Here is a 9,439-nt window from a genome sequence, read left to right as displayed (position 1 = left end):
TAGCCCTTATTGCGCCTAGCTTCACCAATGTTATGACCCTTATGTTCTTCAAACAATAGGGTCTGAATTGCACCGACTGAGCGCAGTCTTTCAACACCGTGTGGGACAGGTGTTTGAGAGCCAGAGGCACGTGTGCTACAAATGGTTGTTCACGCAGTACTAACCCAGCCAGCAGCCCTAGTCTTTCATATTCGTTATAGCAAAAGGTTCGTTCAGTGTTTGTTGGGTAGGCTGCTCCATTATGACAATCTTTCTTTGTTTCAAATGTGTTCCATTTGTTTTGTATTTGTCACTTACGTCTCAATAATGGAGCAGCCTACCCGACAAACACTAAACGAACCTTTATGGCATTTGTCCATTTTTCAAATTGTTTCAACAGTTCTTTTATTTTTCGTTTTTTTTTATTTAAGAAACATGGAGCAGCCGACCTGTAGACCACCGAACGAACCTTTTTGACATTTGTACTGGTTTTCAAAATTCTTAATTTTTTTTATTATTTATGTTTTTTGTATGTAAGAAACATGGAGCAGCCTACCTGCCAAACACCGAACGAACATTTTTGACATTTGTTGTATATCAGACATTTTATTTCTTTTTTCCTACAAAAATGTCAATGCTTTGCAACATCTCAGCAGTCACCCTTTTATATCCCAGCATCATTAGCATCTTTAAACAAGAACAACATAATTTATGTGCATCCTCGGAGGCGTCTAAGAATGTGCAAGAAGCAGCGCGCCCCCACCACGTTACTCAAACCAGCGTTCGTCATGCGGGACGATTTGACGCCGATCGGGCCGTTCGTTACCCAAAATGTTCGTCTTTTGGGGCAATCGTTATGCGAGGTACCACTGTACTTGACTATCATAAAAGCTATGAACGATGAATCACATTCACATACCTGACCACAATCTTGACAGGCTTCCCCATACTTCTTCCAATAATCATTTTTACAAAAAAGTAAACCATCCTTCTCAAAGTACCAGCTGCTGAGAGTTACATCACAAGCACTACATCTGAAATAACAAATGCAAGAATAAGTATTCGAAAGAAAGAAATATTATGAAAGGCTCTCTTGGGAGCAATATTCTATTGGACCCATTGGACAAGATCATGAAAATCCAAGGAAGGTTAACATTTTTGTGTCGACACAACAGGGAACCTTTCATATGTTCCTGCTGGGTCATAATACAACCCGTCCTCACAGTAGGCTGTTTAAAGCAGTGACCATCCTTCCCAGATGCATTCATCAATTTTAACATACTGTGTATTAAAAATTGGTTTGTATTCATATATAAATTAATATTAATACATAAAAATGCTATGTACTTAGGCATAGGTTAGGTTAGGTGTTTAGGTTCTGTTGGTGATTATTTGTATTTGAAGTACGTGGGTGAAGCATTTATAAAATTGTGGTTCGAATAGAAGACGTGTGCAAAGCACTTGTTCCGGAAGTGTTCGGACGTCATCAGTTGTGAGCCATGTAAACCGCTTTTTCATTCATAAACATGGGGTTTGGCAGCTGGATTAATGAGCTTGGATCTTTGTATGCGAGGACGGGCTGCGTGATAGTATTATGGGAAACACTGGAGAAGATTCACCCCCATCTGATACAAGTTCCAGAAGGCTCATTCATTTCAACTCGCAGCTCAACTACTCATCATAGGGCCCACAAGTAGTGCTCTCACCAATAGCCAGTTAGCCTGCCAGGTTGCTACCCCTGACTACCAACAGGTGGCAATACAAAAACTACAACAGGGTTCACTGGCACAAGCTTCCCCCTCATAGTTCCTGATACAAAGAAAACTGCATATTTGGAAAGCAGAGATACAAAAGAAAAGAACAAGAGCAACTGAGTAAAATCTTCATAAAAAAGCACTTCATTAAATTCAAAGCCTTTTCTGGCAGGGCCTGTAGCTACTGCCTGCATAGCTCTACGCATATCACATCAGACCATTGAGTCAAACAGCCTACAGGAGATCAGAAGTCAAAGCCTGGTCCACTCAAAGAGGCACAAAGAGTAGGGAATACTAGATCCCTCAAAACTCCTCAAAACTGAGAGAATAAGACACCAGAAAGATAGACTTAAAGAAGTTAGACAACTGCAAGGAAAATATGAACAACTCTGACAACTACAAATACAGTACTGTAGTTAGGGTGTCCCCCTAACCCCCACTAGTTACACACCCCTACCACCACAAGGCAATCCAGGGAGCTAATGATCGAGCCAACTAGGGTCAACCCATCTGTCATGTAGAGCGAACTTGTTTGCTCGTGCTCTTGTTTTACCTCCTGCCCTTTGGATTTGGGTTTTTCCAGAAATCAAGCATTAAATATAATGCAATGCCTCTTTTGTTTTACCCTTCTGGTGGCATATTTTCTGTTTTGGGTGGTAAAGTATCCCCTGCACCTTGTGCCTCTTTGCATAGACCAAACTTTGGTCTCTGGTAGGCTTTTATGACTTGCAAGGGCCTGGTGTGACATGTAGCGCTATCCAGAAGGTACCTACGGGGAAAGCACCAAGACACACGCCAAAAACAGGCACTTCATGTTCAACGCTGGATTTTTCTGGGCTATTCTATTTACTTGCTATTTAAGACAAAAATAAAAAGCTGAAGGCAAAGGAGAAGCAAAGAGGCAGGAAGCATCCAGAGACCAAAGCACCAAGATCAGTGATGGGAATAATGGCTGTGCAGGTTTATAGCATATACTCTACCTAATTCTCAATTTCAAGGATTTTTTAATGTTCAATTTCTGTGCTAATGGAGACTACTAATTAGCTATCCTTTGTCAAATCTCTACTGATTAAAATTACTTGTCAATTTATTATAATTATTGCTGGACCTTCTTGTGATCCCAGAGCATAAACCCTGGGTTCAGCCAAAGTGTGTACCTAGTTCCCAAAACACTTTTCCATCACTGACCAAGACCCCTGCTTGAAGACAAGATGATCAGCAAGAGACAAACCAACCAAGCACAAAACACTGGCCTGCAGTGGAAAAGATAATGGTCCATGAACTACAGTTTGACTTTCAAGAGCCAAGAGCTCAGATGTCAGGGTTGGACATTGCCGAGAAGGATACCTTATATGTGAGACACATCTACAGTTCTTCTGCTCGAGGGTACACCTTTAGCTGGCTTGATTACAATACTCTGCAAAACACCTGGAAGATACAGGCATTAATACCGTACATGGAATTGTACAAATGAATTGTACTTAATTGGAAGACATAAAAAGAGAAGACACTGTTGTAAAGGAACACCTACGGGTAAGAGTGCAATGTATACAAGAGCATATGAACCAGAATAGAGCCGAGATACATGTCTACTTCTTAGTAGAAAAAACTGGAGCTATACAAAGATTTTCAAAACTAGAGATAAAAGAAATGTTTCTGGTGGGTAAAGAACCTAATTACATTGCTCGTTCAAGTGCACCCCTTAAAATATGCTACAATGAGATGTTGTAGTACTGGAATTAGAGAACCCAGACACCTGGCTGCCAGAAGACTGCACGTTGAAAAGGACTAGGGACATACAGGGCACAATTCTGCAAGGCCAAGAACTCCCATGCCAATACAACACTAAAATTGGGAAATCTGACTAATAATTCGAGAACCTGAGACCAACAGACCAGCTTCCAGTTTGTCAGGGAAAATAAGGCACAAGATGCCTGATCTCCATCTACCCAGAGCTGGGTACTGTGCCATCCTATCTGTTGTGATGTTGGTACTAGGACCTGGTCGCAGTTGGCATAATAGGCCAACTGGTCATTAGCGAATGCACTACTTTGCGGTCCATGTGATGGGAGGGGCTTTGAGTATTTGTGAATTAACCTTACAGAGGTCATTTTGGACTAGAATGAATGAATGAATGAATGAATGAATGTTCTCCAGTGCTTTTCTAGTATCATCATGACCTAGTAGTAACATATACAACCCTTACAACCTACTGTAATGTTGTACCTCTCACACTCTTCTCTGATAACTCTTGCCTCAGAGTACTATCCACCATATATTCATGCGAGATCATGGTTTACAGTTACTGTACATCAAACACATACCCAAAACAAAACTTGGAGCAATGTCCTGAACATATCCTGATGTATGAACATATCCTCATATTCTGGAGCACACCATTAAATATAAACAAATTAATCATATGGATTACAGTATAATTAATATACGGTACCTATATACAGTATTCATCAATAAAAAAATAAGAGAAAACTGAACAAATAACAATAGTCTGTCAAATTTATATTACTGTACTCGGTGATCTTTAAATTTCAATAGGCTACATTTTTTCCATTACAAAGTCACAGAAATCCTACCTAAAACAATCAGTATGCCAATCTTGCCCGAGTGCTGAGAAGAACTCGTCTTCGTCGATGACGTTCATGCATCCAGCACATACTGTTGTCTCCTCGTGACTCTCATCTAAAACAAAATTAGTTATAAACTTTATTTTGTAACTCTTAGAGACCAATAAGACGTGGGACAACAACTTAAGTAAATATTCTTGCTCAAGTTATAACAGCAAGCAAGACTCAAGGTATAAAAAAAGTTTACATTACATTTGTAGTGTACATACTGAAGACCTCTAAGTAGTGGTTAAGGTTTTAAATGAGACATGACTCACACCTATATAGACTGCAGCATGAGAAAATATGAATCCATCTGATAAAACAAAAATTGATTGGTTTGAGATTGTAGACACAGATAAGTGGTTATGAAAAGAGTGGGCCCGAGGGTAGAGGTCGTGGGGCCCCGAGGGCAGAGGTCGTGGGGCCCCGAAGACAGAGGTCGTGGGGCCCCGAGGACAGAGGTCGTGGGGCCCCGAGGACAGAGGTCGTGGGGCCCCGAGGACAGAGGTCGTGGGGCCCCGAGGACAGAGGTCGTGGGGCCCCGAGGACAGAGGTCGTGGGGCCCCGAGGACAGAGGTCGTGGGGCCCCGAGGACAGAGGTCGTGGGGCCCCGAGGACAGAGGTCGTGGGGCCCCAAGGGCAAAGGTTATGGTAGGAGGAAAGGGGGCAGAGATAAAGTTGAAAACTCTGGAGTCACAAGGTAATAACATGACCACATGAGTAAGAAGGGATGAGACGCGTGCGTCAGCCCCACACGACACCAGCTTGGAGGTTAGAGGCATCAAGTGAGAGGGTTGTGGGGGCGGAGGTGAAGGCTCAAGACTCCATTGGCCATCCTTAATCCCAGAACCAATAAATTGAACTGATTTAGTCTGTTACACGCACAGCTGGAAGGTAAGGTATTAAGACATGCTATTATCACACATGAAGTGCATGTAACGACAAATGAAAGAGAAAACAATATATTAGTTTACCATGTGAAGTGGCTTCTTCTTCTTCCATGTTTTTGCAATGGTTGTGACACTGAAGAAGCTACATCCTGCTGCTTCATACCTACGCCATTATATCATTTATATCGTTTTCACAATAATGCATTTACAATTTGAAATATAGAAATTAATATGTTTAATGATAAAAGTTACATTTATTAATAATAACGAAGCTGCCACAAAATGAATTCTCGCATTGAATTCAGAAATGAACGATAAATAGTCATTGTTTTGAAAATCAAAGTAAATTATTTTTCAGCATTATTTTTACAGTTTTGTAGACCAGAGAAGAGAAGAGGGAAGAGTAGAGTAGTGTGTTAAGGAGAGGAAAATGTCTTGGAAAGTGGGAGAGTATCACCGCCCTGACACAGCCTCCGACTGTAAACACTGAGTGTGACACTGCATCACCACCAGGACTGACTCGGTGCCACCCGTGCAGGCATCACCACCAGGACTGACTCGGTGCCACCCGTGCAGGCATCACCACCAGGACTGACTCGGTGCCACCCGTGCAGGCATCACCACCAGGACTGACTCGGTGCCACCCGTGCAGGCATCACCACCAGGACTGACTCGGTGCCACCCGTGCAGGCATCACCACCAGGACTGACTCGGTGCCACCCGTGCAGGCATCACCACCAGGACTGACTCGGAGCCACCCGTGCAGGCATCACCACCAGGACTGACTCGGTGCCACCCGTGCAGGCATCACCACCAGGACTGACTCGGTGCCACCCGTGCAGGCATCACCACCAGGACTGACTCGGTGCCACCCGTGCAGGCATCACCACCAGGACTGACTCGGTGCCACCCGTGCAGGCATCACCACCAGGACTGACTCGGTGCCACCCGTGCAGGCATCACCACCAGGACTGACTCGGTGCCACCCGTGCAGGCATCACCACCAGGACTGACTCGGTGCCACCCGTGCAGGCATCACCACCAGGACTGACTCGGTGCCACCCGTGCAGGCATCACCACCAGGACTGACTCGGTGCCACCCGTGCAGGCATCACCAGCAGGACTGACTCGGTGCCACCCGTGCAGGCATCACCAGCAGGACTGACTCGGTGCCACCCGTGCAGGCATCACCAGCAGGACTGACTCGGTGCCACCCGTGCAGGCATCACCAGCAGGACTGACTCGGTGCCACCCGTGCAGGCATCACCAGCAGGACTGACTCGGTGCCACCCGTGCAGGCATCACCGGCAGGACTGACTCGGTGCCACCCGTGCAGGCATCACCAGCAGGACTGACTCGGTGCCACCCGTGCAGGCATCACCGGTAGGATTGACTCGGTGCCACCCGTGCAAGCATCACCGGTAAGATTGACTCGGTGCCACCCGTGTAGGCATCACCAGCAGGACTGACTCGGTGCCACCCGTGCAGGCATCACCAGCAGGACTGACTCGGTGCCACCCGTGTAGGCATCACCAGCAGGACTGACTCGGTGCCACCCGTGCAGGCATCACCAGCAGGACTGACTCGGTGCCACCCGTGCAGGCATCACCAGCAGGACTGACTCGGTGCCACCCGTGCAGGCATCACCAGCAGGATTGACACTGCCGCCCATACAGGCATCACCAACTAACCCGTCCTCACACTAGGCTGTTTAAGGCAGCAGCCATCGTCCCCAGACCAGCCTGTCCTCCAAACGAAGATCTAAACGTGATTCCATGCACCCGCCAAACCCCCTGTTTATGAATGAAAAACAGTTTACACACGTCCGCAACCCGTCCTCAACTCAAGTCCATTGCATCCAGCGGTCGCCCCCACAGACGCATTCATAAATTTTAACATGCTGTTCATTCAGAACAAGAATTTTCTCAAATATAAATTAATATTATAATATATTAGCATATTGTGCATATATAGGCATAGGTTAGGTGTTTAGGTTCGGTTGGCGATTATTTGTATTTGTAGTACGTGGGTGAAGCATTTATAGCGAAGTGGTTCGAACAAAACTCGTCAGTGAAGCACTTGTTCCGGAAGTGTTCGAACGAAATCAGTTGTGAGTCGTGTGTAAACCGTTTTTCATTCATAAACAGGGGGTTTGCCGGATGCATGGAATAACTTTTGGATCTTTGTTTGGAGGACGGGCTGCGACTTGCCAGCCCGTCCTCCAAACAAAGTTCCAAAAGTGATTCCATGCACCCGCCAAACCCCCTGTTTATGAATGAAAAGCGGTTTACACACGACTCACAACTGCTGACGTTCGAACATATCCGGAACAAGTGCTTCACTGACGAATTTTGTTCGAATCACAACGCTATAAATGCTTCACCCACGTACTACAAATACAAATAATCGCCAACAGAACCTAAACACCTAACCTAACCTATCCTATGCCTATATATACACAATATGCTAATATATTATAATATTAATTTATACTTGCGAAAATTCCCGTTTTGAATGAACAGCATGTTCAAATTTATGAATGCGTCTGTGGGGTCGACCGCTGGATGTAATGGACTTGAGTCGAGGACGGGTTGGACTCGCAACTGATTTCGTTCGAACAATTCCGGAACAAGTGCTTCACTGACGAATTTTGTTCGAACCACAGTGCTGTAAATGCTTCACCCACGTACTACAAATACCAGCCCGTTCTCCAAACAAAGACCTAAAAGTGATTCCATGCACCTGCCAAACCCTGTTTATGAATGAAAAACAGTTTACACACGACTCACAACTGATTTCGTTCGAACACTTCCGGAGCAAGTGCTTCACTAACGAATTTTGTTCCAACCACAACGCTATGCTTCACCCACGTACTACAAATACAAATAATCGCCAACAGAACCTAAACACCTAATCTAACCTAACCTAACCTATGCCTATATATGCACAATATGCAAATATATTATCATTGATTTATATTTGAGAAAATTCCCGTTTGCAATGAACAGCATGTTAAAATTTATGAATGCGTCTGTGTGGTCGACCGCTGGATGTAATGAACTTTAGTAGAGGACGGGTTGGGAATCACTTTTGTGTCTTCGTTTAGAGGACGGGCTGCTGATGCATTCAATTGCCTGGACCTAACATAACCCAGGACCCATGAATAGAAAACAGAACATCACGTCAATTTTGCGAGGCGCTACGATTTTTAGTACATCAGTTTTTGGCCTTATGGGATTTATACATCAAAATGCTATGAACAGTACTATTACTGTCACCTGTACAGGCTTCACCAGCAAGAGACTCTCACTGCCCCTGTACAAGTATTACTAGTAGAAAACTATGCCAACATTACCAGCAGGAGGCAATGCCACCTATGCAGGTATTATCAACAGGAGGTTGCACCAATGCAGCGATCATTAGTAGATTGCCACCCATGTAGCCATCACCAGCAGAAGGCACTCACTGCAATCCGTGCAAAGTGATGCTAGTGATGTCATCCGTGCATCACCAGCAGGAAACAGTACCAACTGCACAAGCCTCACCAGCAGGAAACAGTACCAATTGTGCAAGCCTCACCAGCAGAAGACAGTACCAATTGTACAAGCATCACCAGCAGAAGACAGTACCAATTGTGCAAGCATCACCAACAGGAGACAGCACCATCTATGCATGCAACACCAACAGGAGACAGTACCATCTGTGCAAACATCGCCAGCAGGAGGCAATATTCCATCCATGCTGGCATAGCCAGAAGATACTGATTCCGATGCAAACATAATCAGCCTAGAGATACTCGCTGCCATCTGTGCAGTAATCACCACCAAGAGACATAACCACTTTTGCAAGCGTCTCTGACAGGAGGCATTCACTCCCGCCCGTGTACCAACCACTTAGGTTAAAATTTACCCGAAGGCCAATATCTCACAAGTGGCCTCGACGAGGACAGGAAGCCGGCGGCTTATCAAATGTCCCCACATTGTTCCTAATGATTTTAAAATTCAGCAGTGTTAAAACACATTTCATTTACGGCTTCAGCGAGTTTCTGGTTTATAGCCCTGTGGGTGATAAAAACAGCTTATGTTTTCTATCCTACATTGTGGCATGTTTAACTTGAAACCGTTGCTCTTTGTTTTACATCTGACCTTTTGAAGCTGTCCATAAAGCTAAATGCGGGCGGGGTAGCAGA

The sequence above is a fragment of the Procambarus clarkii genome, chromosome 10 (genome assembly GCF_040958095.1).
Source record: "Procambarus clarkii isolate CNS0578487 chromosome 10, FALCON_Pclarkii_2.0, whole genome shotgun sequence".
NCBI lineage: Eukaryota > Metazoa > Arthropoda > Malacostraca > Decapoda > Cambaridae > Procambarus > Procambarus clarkii.
Note: the sequence above shows the minus strand (reverse complement) of the source record.